We start from the raw sequence: 12,121 nt of genomic DNA on the forward strand, positions 1-12,121 counted from the left end.
GGGCCCTTTACCTTAATTTCTCCCATTTCTAGATTGCAGACTGAAACCATTTGCTGATTTCTTGAGGAAGAAGTACAAGAAACTTCCAAAGGGCCCAAATATTTCAAGTTCACTTTTTGAACCTTATTTCATTCTTTCATAATGAAAACAGAAATACAGTTCCCAGATAACCTTGTTAATAAGACATGAAACAAATGCTAGATTCCCTAATAACTGCCCAGTTCTTGGAAAGTTTCATAACATTTAAATGTAGAACCATATGTTACTGTTACTCATTTTCACTTCCAGATGTGTTCACAATGTACTAGGTGCTGGACAAACACCAAAGAAGGGGCAACATCTACCCCACAGAGGAAAATAAACAAGCATGGCAGAGTGCATGGAAAAAGGGACCAAGCTTGTTAATAGAGATTTGACTTCCTTCACCCCAGCTTCATCCAACATTAAGAAATCTTCATATGTAGACCAATAGAAACAGCTGTTTCTTTGGATCAGTAACCAAAATAATATAATTTTTAAAAATTAATTTTGGATCAACCCAAAATATTTCTTTCCTCATTAAACCTAAAAAAATCTGAAGGTGGAACTAAATATTTTCTTCAGTCAAAACCAAATCACTGTTTAGATGTGCTTAAATCATCATAATTAACATCAAATGTAGCTCAATTTGGAAATGAAACATCAGACTAAATTTAAAAAACAAAACATGCTATTAGAATACGTCAAAACCTAGTATGTCAGTTTTGAAATTTTTCACTTATTTTTGTTTTACCCCAAGCCTTATGCCAAAGCTATATGAATTCACAATAACTTACACAGCCTTAAACATGTATTTTATTCATCCAGAACATTTCACCAAGCCTATTTCTAAGTTTGTTCCTTATGTTTCAGATGGGACAGCATTTGTCCTTCTGTTCACCCCTCCTCATGTACGGAGAGCTGGGACAGAAGCTGCCCACACTGGGATATTCCTAGTTGATAAGAATCTCTGACCTGTTCCCTTACTCCCCCCCACCCCCTTACTCTGTTGCTCACACTTCCTTATTCTTCCTCTGAGGAGTGCAAGTTCCACTTATCCCTTTCCCTGGCTATTTCCAGGTGCTGCTAATCTTTCCTCTGTGCTGCTGCTGTTTCTCCTTGTTTCTGGCAGACTCTACAGATTTACAAGTCGAAGGGATCTTACCTCCGACTCCCTCTTTGTTGCTCTGTCTGCGACCACGTTGGGAACAGGGAGTGATGGATATTAGGGACGACTAAGACTTCCCTTGCTGCTAACAGCCTGTTGTGGAGAGATAGAGATGCTGCTTTCTCCTCCCTCCCTTTCTCTCAGCCTCCTCCTCCTCCTCCTGCCTCCTCCCTCCCATACATACAGTCTAGCTTTGTCTGGGTTCCAGTACAACAAACCACCTCTCACCATCAGCTGCCCTGGGGATGAAGAGCACAAGTTACTGCTACCCTTGCAGCCCCTTTCCTCCTCTCCCCTGCTTCCCACTGCACATGGTATCTTCCCAAACAGATCTGCCTAATTTGGCTCTAGGGTCTGCACAATTTCAGTCGCTGTAGGAGGCAAAGAGTTGTCAGGGTAAGAAGGTGAATAAGACATAGGAAATCTAAAGAACTGGAAGCATGTGTGTGTGTGCAAGTGTGCGTATGCGTGCATGCACAGGTGTGCATGCGTGTGTCTGTATGCATGTGTGTGATGTACATGATTTATAGTGGTCAAAACCTCCACTAGAAATTATCTTTGTAGATCTGTACAAATCAGAGAGATACCTGAAATCATCCAAGTTGTATATGTTTATCCTGCGTTGCTTGTTTACCTTTTCTTTCCTTTGGGGGGGAGGGAGGGAACTAAGTTTCTAATCTTTTTCCTTTCAGGGATAAACAAGAAAAGCTAAACCAAATGATTATGCAAACCACGCAGTAAGACTGAAAACTTGTCTCTCAGTTTTCCTAAGGATCACAGGATATTCACAGTCCCTTTGAAATAGGAATGAATAACAGTTGTGGAAGTGTGGAAAATCATAGTCATAAATTCTTTCCTTTCTGATGCCTACATTGTATATATGTCACTCTTTCATAGTATCTGATAAAGCCAGCACAGGCACAAAACCTTATGCCAGACATCTCTGATTTAGTTAATCTGTAAAGTGCAAATGTACCCTGACTTTCACCCATCCTGTTCCACCAGGTAAATTAGTTCGAAGCTACTGCAGGTAATGAACCTGATAACCAAATCTCTTACCTTCTACCTTTTATTTCCTCTGCTGCTCTAGCCAGGCATCAAATACATAGAGCTAGGTGTCATTACAACACTAGATACATCTTTAGAAACATAAGAGTATATATCTCTGCATTGTCCTAACTTGCTCCTCTAGCCCACCCCTGGTTATGCTGCTGGGTTATACCACTGGTTCAGCTTCCCGTAGCCTCTGTCATCTGCTGCAATGAGTAACCCAGAAAAGAGCTACTGCAGTAGCTCACCTCTTTGCCTCACCTTTGCAATTTTCTTGTCTCTGACTGCTGTGCCACTGCACAGCTCAGCCTGCTTTTACTCTGCCCCTCCCCTCCTTGTCTCTGATTTGCCGCGGATTCAAAACCCCTAGGAACAAAGCCCCCAGTACAGGTTCCTAGGTAGCAGTGTATCTTTATTGGCCATGCTGGGGGGTGAGCAGAGAAACATTACCAGGGCAGATAACAGACAGGATGATTCTAGAAGAAAGGTTAGCTTGATTAAAGAAAAATCAAGGGTTGTTACTACACATGGAGTGAAGAGATTAGCAGAAAGCAAGTAGATAATAATGAGCTACAAAGTCAGTTTACTCCCTTAGCTCCACCTGAATAGAAATGCAGTTGTCCCTGCTGTTCAGTTTTGTTTTATATTTTGAGTGGAGCTTGCTACCCAAACCTCCTGGATTGGTCCTGCTCACAACTGTCTGGAAGGTTGCTGGACCTATCTATCTTCAGCAGTAGATAATCAAAACAGGTTCCTTTCCACATCAGAATATGTACACCACTAACTCAAACAGAAGACAATGATCATTTAAAGCACAGAACCATACTGTGCCCAAGCTTATGAGTGGAGCGACCTGGTACAATCTCCTGGTTACCGTAGTAGCTAAGCTAGTGGTTCTCAACCATTTTTGACCCAAGAAACCCTTAAGTTAGACTCAAGGCACCCCTTGAAAAATGCCTATTCAAAATCTCAGGGTTTATCTTATGAATCATGTGTAGCTGCTAGCCCGCCTAGGTGTTACTGTAGCATCCTGGCTGAGAATCACTGAGCTACGAAATTGTAAGTCAATTAAAAAAAAAAAAATCCGTATGAACAATCAGCCCTGACAGCTCAAACTCCAGCAAGGAACCTGACTGACCTTCTTGGGGCATCAGTGTCAGAATAAAATTTTTCTATCAACTTTAATCTTTTCATTTCAACACAACCTTATCCTATCCCAAAGATATGAGGGTTTGTCTAAAAGCTCACGTGCAGTTTTTCCTATGGTTAATATATTGAATCTTCCTTTTTTTAAAATGGATTCCTATATACCATTTCAACCAGAATCAAAGAAAACTTAGAATTCAAGATGACTCCCCCAATAATTAGATCCTACGCATGGAAAATGTATAAATTTCTTACAGGTTTCCATGTATAGAATCTAATTATTGGAGGGTCATCTTGAATTCATCCCCACCACTGCTACAGTGGGGAAAGCAGCAGAAAGGGGCCAGGCAACAGGGGGATGGACAGCAGGGGGGCAAGGAGAAGAGGGGAAATCAGCCAGACCCCCACCCCTGCCCTCTGTGCCCACTGCTGCCTGCTGTCTGCTCTCTCCCCCACAGTGCCAGCACCACCTGGCACCTTCCCCCACCACCTCTGCCCTCCCTGCAGCCTCTGGCCCCTTGCCTGCCTCTCTGCAGCCTCTGCTCCCCCCTTGCTGCTTACTGCCAGTTGCAGCTCTAGACCCATTCTGGCCTAGGGTATGAAGCACACGGTAGCTCTGACCTGGCCACACAGCAGCGTGCTCTGGCCCTGGGGTGCTAGAACTGCTGTCAATGCCACAGTTGTTGTGTGATTGGGCCAGGACCAGAACTACCACATGCTCTGTGCCCTGGGCCAGAATAAGGTCCAAGTTGTGACTGATGATAAGCAGCTGGGAGTGCGGGTTGGGACAGAAACTGTGGGGGATAGTTGCAGGGGCAGAAGTAGTAAGAAGACAAGTGGAGGGGTGGACTGGCAAAGGGGGAAGGTAGAATGGGCTGGGAGCAGCTGTGGCTCTGTCTCTGACCCCAAGCCCAAGTTGGGGCTGGAGTCGGAGTCACAGCAGTCACTTGCGCCACCCCCTCCCCCTGTCTTGTACTTGAATCCAAGACAAGGGGCTTTTCCTCCCTATGTTGAATAGGGGAAAAAACCTTGTCTTGGATTTGAGTAAATATGGTAAATCAATATGTATTTATTGATAGTAAAACCTCAGTAGTATAATCAATGACACTGCAAATGGGAATACCATATATTTAAAAGTAGAATTATGATAATTCTATAGCATATGAATAGACATTTAGACTGAACAACAGGATGAGAAAGCCAGGTTCAGTCTTTCTATATAATTTTTAAAACAACAAACTTCTTAACTGTATTTTCTAAAATGAATAACCAGTTGTCTTAAAAGCTTCTTCAGTGGCCTGTACCAGCAGATAGACTCTTGCTATCAGTGAGCATGAGGCTTTAATGAACTGATAAAATTATATAATGCTTGGTGTCCTAAATACTAAAAGAAATTGGAGGAAACGAGTCTCACAGAACAAGCAAACTATTAAACCTAATTACTAATAACTGCTAATTATATGAACCATGCAAAAAGCAGCATGTTCACCCATTTAAAACATATGACTGTCCTAGCTCCTAGTTCAGCAGCAGAAAGAAATTAGTACCTTGACTAGACATTCCATTTCCATAAAAAAAGGACTAGATTTTACAAAAAATCTTTGTGCAGTTTATGATGTCAAGGTGCTGTATGATCTTTCAAATTTTCTCTGATTTGATTAAAATGATCGTGTTTGATTATAGAGCTGACAACTATGTTCCTGGAAAACTTCACTAAGAAACTAAGGTGCTGATTAATTGAACCTGCTCCACATTCTAATGAAAACACTCTAGCATTCCTGCAGCATCATGGGTATAAGCCCCCACAGGTTTAAAAGTGGCCGCTGGGGTACTTTAACTAAAGATCATTGAATGAAAGTGTCCCATGGCCATTTTTAAATGTGCGGGGGCTTAATACATGTGACACTGTGGTGTGTTAATTAGAATGGGTCTCCAGGAACCACTCTAATTAAAATGTCCCCACCCCCAACCACGTGTACAGGCAGCACTAGTGCCAGGATCCAATAACAGCTGATATGACCGCCTATCTTGGATGAATCTGTTGTAGATTGAATCTGCTTGAGTTACCATGTCAACCCCAAGCTGCATTTTGTATGTTCTTATTTATTTTAGATTAAATGACATTGTCCTCCCTCCCTCTGTCCTGGAACCTTAAGAGAAAAAACTGAGGTCAGGTCAAGTCAGAGAAAGCCCATGATGATTACATATGAAATTTCATCACTGTGAAAGGAGCATCAGTCACATTAAGTGATCAAGGAAGAGTTGCTGATGGAAGAGATCATTAAATAAGTAACGGAAAAAATGATCACTCTTTTTCTTTCAGGTGTTTGCAAAGATAAGAGATAGGACTGTAACTGATGAGGGCAGGGCTGGCCTTACACTTGGGCGACCACGCAGGGCACCATGGTCACGGAGATGCCACACACATGCGCACACATGTTTGAGCAACATGTGCTCACAACAGCACTCTTCCCCCACCTTGCCCCACCCTGCCCCGCGCTGGCTGATTCCTGCCCCAGGCAGAAGCAGCAGTGCCCAGCCTAGCCTGCCACCTGCCTCCAGCTGCTGCTCAGAAGGAGCTGAGCCACACACGTGTGGGCAGGGTGGTGCCTGCTCCAGTCTGCTCTCCTTAGTCCCACACAGCAGCAGTGGTGCTTGCTCCTGAGGAACCAGGTCTCCTGATCTAGCCCAGCAGCTCCCCACAGGGATTTGAACCAGGGATTTATTTCTGAAACTTCCACTACTACTACTATATATTTAAACTCAAAAACAGGGTGCCAAAATACAAGTTCACCCAGGGCACCACTTCCCCAGGGCCAGCCCTAGATGATACAGAGTCTGTTGGAGGGAGGATTTTTGAGAAGTAATGTGACACTAATTGCTTTGCGAAGATCATAGATAGTAACAATGAATAAGTGGCAAATACCCATATAAATAAAATACAAACGGTAAAATTCAGTCTTCCTGTCTGAACAGGCATGACTTAAGTGGCTTAAGGATGATAGGTGGTTGGCTGAAAAACTTTAGGGAGAATTTGCAGCATTCTACTTAATTCCAATGTGCTTAAGTCTAGATGCTCATGACCTCTGCATTCCTGATACTGGAGTTGAAAACATAGACCCAAATTTGTTAGTCGTCACTAATGTAATATTCATCATGACATCATTACGGGATTTGTCCAAGTAAAACTGCAGACTATGACTCATTTAGAAGAATAATACTTAGATTTGGTAATATTGGATCACAGAAAAATAGAGCTGGAAGGGACCTCATGAGGTCATCTACTCCAGCCCCCTACTCAAGGCAGGTTCCTCACTGACTAAACCATCTTAGCCAAATGTCCATCCAACCTGTTCTTAAAAATTCCCATTGCTAGAAATTCCACAGCTTCTCTAGGTAGCTTGTTCCAGCACTTAACCACCCTTATAGTCAGAAAGTTCTCTCCAATCTCCAACCTAATTTCCATTGCTCATAGTCCTGTCCCCTACAGCCACAGAGAAAAACCCATGTCAATCCTTACTGTAATCACCCTTCAAGCATTTGAAGGCTATTACAATACCCACCCTTCAATCTTCTATTTTACAGATTAAATAACACAAGTTGTTTCAGGCTTTCCTCGTAAGTCACACTTCCCAGACCTCTAATCATTTTTATCACTCTGGATTCTTTCCAAACTTGCAGTGTAGGGCCCAAAACTGGACATAATACTCCAGCTGATGATTCACCAGTGTTGAATAGAGCAAAAGAATCACTTGCCTTGATTTTCAAGAGACATTCCTGTTACAGACACACTGTAACAGGGAACCCTAGCCCCGTCACTAGAAAGCAGGCCTGCCCCTTTAAGGCCCAAACCTTCTGGGCCCAGAGAACTGGTGTGGAAGAGGTTAATAGCTGTGCCAGGCCAACTAGTCAGCTGACCGGAAGGGGCAGGACTATAATAACCCAGGGCAGAACAGCAGCAGGGAGGCCGGCAGCTGAAGGGGAAGGTGTGCATCCCAAAGCTCCAGGGAGAGACCTGGCGAGCAGTCCAGAAGTTGAAAGAGGGGACCCTGAGAGACAGCAGACGCCCTGGAAGCCAATGGAGGGGAGCCAAAACACGAACCTGGCGTAAATGTAAGATGACATGATCACACCGTTTTTTAAATTATTTTATTGAGGGCAGTTATTACACATGGACAGGACTGTCCATATTTCTTTTGGTAACTGAGATCAGTGGTTTGGGTGAGGCTATTAGGGGTGGAGGAGGCCTCATTTTGGGGACCCTGTATGGAGTGGGTACCCTGGCATCAGTGACAGCACAGCTTTTGGGGGCAGACCCCCTCCCCCTGGCACCAGTGAGGGCATAGAGTTTGGGGCAGACCCTGGTGCCAGTGATAGAGCAGCTTTTGGGGGACACAAACCCCAATACTTGAAGGACTATCTTAAAAAGGCCAGGGAGGTCTAGTGCACCACAGTGAAGTTATATTTTGTCTTTTTTTGGACTGGCAGGGGCAGTTCAGGGTTGCACCCTGGTTTTGAACCCATGACCCTCTGGTGGTGGGTCTAGCACCTGTGCCTCTAGGCCAGGTGCCATAAGGGAGCAGGAAAGGGGGCCATGAGCCTCCAGGCACTGGAAGAAAAAAAAAAAATAGCTAGAGCCTCAGAGTCAAACCCAGTTTAGTGGGTTCAGACGGGGAGGCCTAGCCAGAGAAAACAGGGGTCATGCCATAATAGGAGAGACCCCAACATACCCAATATAATAGGCAGTCTCCCGCTCGCATAAAAATAATTTTCCGTCAAGACGTGGCAGGAGAGATTAGGGCAGGACTAAAGAATTACAAAGCAGGCTCCAAGGGTGCCCCACATAAGGCATGGATAACCAGAAAGATGGCGCTGGGGAGGGCAACCTGTTACAGTGGTGCATTGGCCGGGAAACTTTCCAAGGTAATGTGTACCCTGTGACAATGGTTGACCCGAATGAAAGAAAGATTCCTTGGGTCCAAGACGGAACAGACCCACAGCTCAGATGTATGGGTACAACAACTGAGGTGGGAGCTCAGGTGCCAAGTGGTCCAGGGCCGGCAGACACAGTCAGAGAGACAACAGGTGTTGAGAGAGAAGAGGGTGAGAGACAGACAGACAAACACAGCTTCCTCCATGGGCACTTGTGGGTATGGTGCAAGAATTTATCCAGAACCAGGAGAGGAACTGTCAGCGCTGATGGTAGATGTTAAGCTTGAGGGACGTATTTAATCCTATTGTCCAAATTATTCATGAATATGTTAAACAATACTGGACCCAGAACAGACCCCTGGGGAACCTCAATTTGATACCTCCTCCTAACTAAATATTGAGCCATTGATAACTATCCATTTGGCATGATGATCCATCCAGTTTTGTATCCAACTTACAGGACTTATGTTTAGTTTGTATTTGTTTAGTTTATTAATGGGAATGTTGTAAGAGATAGTGTCAAAAGTCTTGCTCTGAATTGTTCTGATTAAAAACATAAAATGTTACTGCTTAAAAAAGAAATTGGCAAGCGATTATATTAAAATATCATCAAAATCTATGGAAAATATACCAGAGTCTGCATCCACTAGGGAACACTTTTAGTATAACAACTTGTCCTAAAATTCAGATTATAAAATATTGAATTAGAATAAAACCAAAAGCATAGGATGTAGAATGAAGCATGTAATAGCATCTTGAACATTATGACTAGATTATATCATTTTTTCTAGTGGCCTTCAACAAAGCTGAAACAGACCATGTTGCTACCAGAAATAGAGGCTAATATTCATTACATTATATATCTGGCAGTTATCCTGTAAAGTGGTAAGACTGCTTAGGTGCTGAGAACCTTCAACGAGACTTTAGGGAGAGGCTCAGCATGACACAGAAAAACTTGCATGAAATAGGAAACGTGTATTTTTAATTTCCAAAGAGATATATTGTAGTTACTGCTGGCTTCTGTGTTTGACAGCCTGATTCTAGTTTAGGGCTTTTGCAGGCAGACCACTATATAGTGGACTAAACTCACAGAGGCACAAATGTCCATCTGTCCAATTGCAGGATCAGAGCCATAAAACAGAAGACAATATTAGCTACAAAGTAACTCTCATATTTGTACAGTTTCTAGCTCAAAGAGGCCCTTATCTTACTTGAGACCTCCTGGAACTGCTGTAATATGAACATGTAAAACAAATAAATACAAATATGGGCATTTAAAGGAATCCGTCAAATGATTTAAGCCCCAAATGTAGGTTTAGGCACACTGGCTAATAAATATAAGGCAATAGATACTGGTGTATCTAGCCACTAGTCCATTTAGCCAAATATCTTCTAGAACTAGTACTTCAGAGGGGGAGTATATGAATAGGGCATGCTCTAGAATAATCCATCCCCTATCACATCAATCCTGCATCAGCTATCATTAGCTTAGGGATGTCAGAGGATACATGCCCTCCAAGAATTTGTCCAATCCCCATCTGAACTTGATTATACCAGTTCAAAACTGGTGGTAAATTAACATAAGAGAATACTAAAGAATGATGTGACAGCTTTCAGTGCAGTCCATTAAAGACATTAATACAGCCATGTTTTTAATGTAAGCATTTCTTTATTCAGCTTGCAACTTAATCATTGTGTCACTGTGCTACCATATATGAACCATTAATGAAAACACTATACAAAGCAAGTTAACTTCATTGTCCAACCGAAAAGTATAAAAGGTAAACCAACAGTACATATATAGCACAATAAAGTGTGAGGTCAGTGTAGATAATCTAAGAGGTCATTAATTACACAAGTGAGGTATATATACAATGTAGCAGTTTTAATTTGACATTGAAATTTTTAGGGAAAGCGTTTTAAGGAAAACTTTCAGGGAAATCTTTTGGGAAAAAAAGCACTTATATTAACTCATGTCAGGTTTGAATGGAATGATTGCCATCTGGTGGATAATAAAGGGATTGATTGATCAGTGATTAACAGCCTCAAACTGATAAAAACCACTCCCCTCAGCTTTGGATCAATAGCTGGTATTGCCACAGTTGTGGGGCATTTGTAGAATACATGAAAGCAATTTGCATAAATTATAATGTAATTGTAAGTGGACATTGTAAATGTAAGAGGGTTTTATATTTCCCATTAACAAGGACTAAAAACTAATGAATTAAGGTGGAAGGGATTCAATTCACGGTCGGTGAACCCCCAGTTCAAGGATGATCTCTACCACACTCATTGATGAGACTTGAGGTGACTTAGAGCCCAATCCTTGAGCCACAGATCCATCTGCAGAAGTTGCAGGCCTAAGTGCCAACTTTGGTTTTTGCCAGTGGATCTCGGGGTGCAGATCTCTTCTCCAGCCGGCCCCTGGCTTGACTACCTAGCCCTTCGGATCCCAGCCACCTACTTCACTTAGCTTTCTCTTTCCTGGTTCAGTCTGGTCCTCGCTGGGTCTTATCCCGGCTCCTCCGAAACTCCTTCATTTGGCCGTCTTGGTCCTGTGTCTCCACACAGGTCACACTCCTCTGAAGGCTTCTCTCCCAGATTGCCTCCAGACTCTTTTCTTGGGGCACCAGTAGTCACATGACTCGTGGATGCCGAGCACTTGCTAATTTTTTTCGGTGGATACTTAAGCCCAGGAACACCCACAGAGTTGCAGGCTTTTCTGCAGAAGAGAGTACACTGAAGGCTGAGATTCTTCTTCTTTTCCTTCTTCTGCTCTCTCTTCTCTGTTTCAAGATAGTTTACCTCAAAGCAGGCTGCCACTTGGTTGAGGTTGAAGTGTCATTAAAGTCAGCTAGAAGCTAGCATGTCCCAGCTTTTAATGTCAGCATCTGTTTTCTTGAGGTATGCCTTCAATGTGTCCTTGCGGCCTTTCCCCTAGGGGCTGTGAAATACCAGGCCACAATTAAGCAGGAAGCAGAGCACTTCTTTTGGCAGTTGAGTCAGGCATCCGCATATAATATCCAGGCCAGCAGGGGCGATTGGTGCCTCCCAACTTTGGGGGAGGAGGGCACCAGATCACTGACGGGTGGTACTTCTGTTGCTTCCAATGGCACTTCCAGTTTTGCGGCTGACGCTTCCAAGGGGTGCACATGCACCCATGTGCACCCCCTATGTGTTGCCAATGTAGGCCAGCAAACTTGGCGTTTAAGGATCACTGACTCAATGCTGGTAACATTGGGCTCAGCAGGGATACTGACATTTGATGTAGAAGATTTTCCAAAGGTATCACTGCCTCTCCAGGCCCTTGAGATGACAACAGTAGATTCCCCACATTACACTGTAGAGAACACTAGGGATGATGACTGCATATAGACCTGGATCTTGATGTCTTTCCAGAGATTGCAATCAATAAAAATGAACCAAAGCAATTTCCTGAAGGAGGTGCTTGCACACTGGATCCTGTGCTGGGTCTCTCATCAAAAAAGTGGCTACTGAGATAAGGGAAGTGCTAACTGCTTGACTATCTCGAAGGTCTCTCCTTCAATGGTCATTTGAGGAGGGGTCACATTCATGACCTCGATCAAGTCATGGCTGCTTGCAGACGTTAAAAAAAATGGCATTTTACTTTAAATTCCATATACTCCCATGCCAAGCCCAGCACATGCTCAGAAGGGACCCAGTTCATAAATTGCATAGACATTAGGGCTGGAAGGGACCTCGGAAGATCATCGAGTCCAGGCCCCCACCCCAGGGTCAGGAAGTCAGCTGGGGTCATAGGATCCCAGCAAGATAAGCATCCAATTT

General features: G+C 43.4%; 1 protein-coding gene across 4 annotated transcripts in view; it reads right to left on the reverse strand.

Moving 5' to 3' along the window:
- The window catches only part of GREB1 (growth regulation by estrogen in breast cancer 1), a 158,008-nt gene extending 156,695 nt beyond the window's left edge, over positions 1-1,313 (reverse strand). For 3 of the 4 annotated variants that reach the window (XM_019537395.1, XM_019537394.1, XM_019537392.1), the window contains exon 1: positions 1,184-1,313. The gene's annotated coding sequence lies outside the window, so the exon portion shown is untranslated. The remainder of the gene's footprint in view (positions 1-1,183) is intronic. The other variant, XM_019537397.1, reaches the window with a different exon arrangement.
- Positions 1,314-12,121: the final 10,808 nt, after the last annotated feature.

This window comes from Crocodylus porosus, unplaced genomic scaffold (assembly GCF_001723895.1).
Source record: "Crocodylus porosus isolate Cpor-Errol unplaced genomic scaffold, CroPor_comp1, whole genome shotgun sequence".
NCBI lineage: Eukaryota > Metazoa > Chordata > Crocodylia > Crocodylidae > Crocodylus > Crocodylus porosus.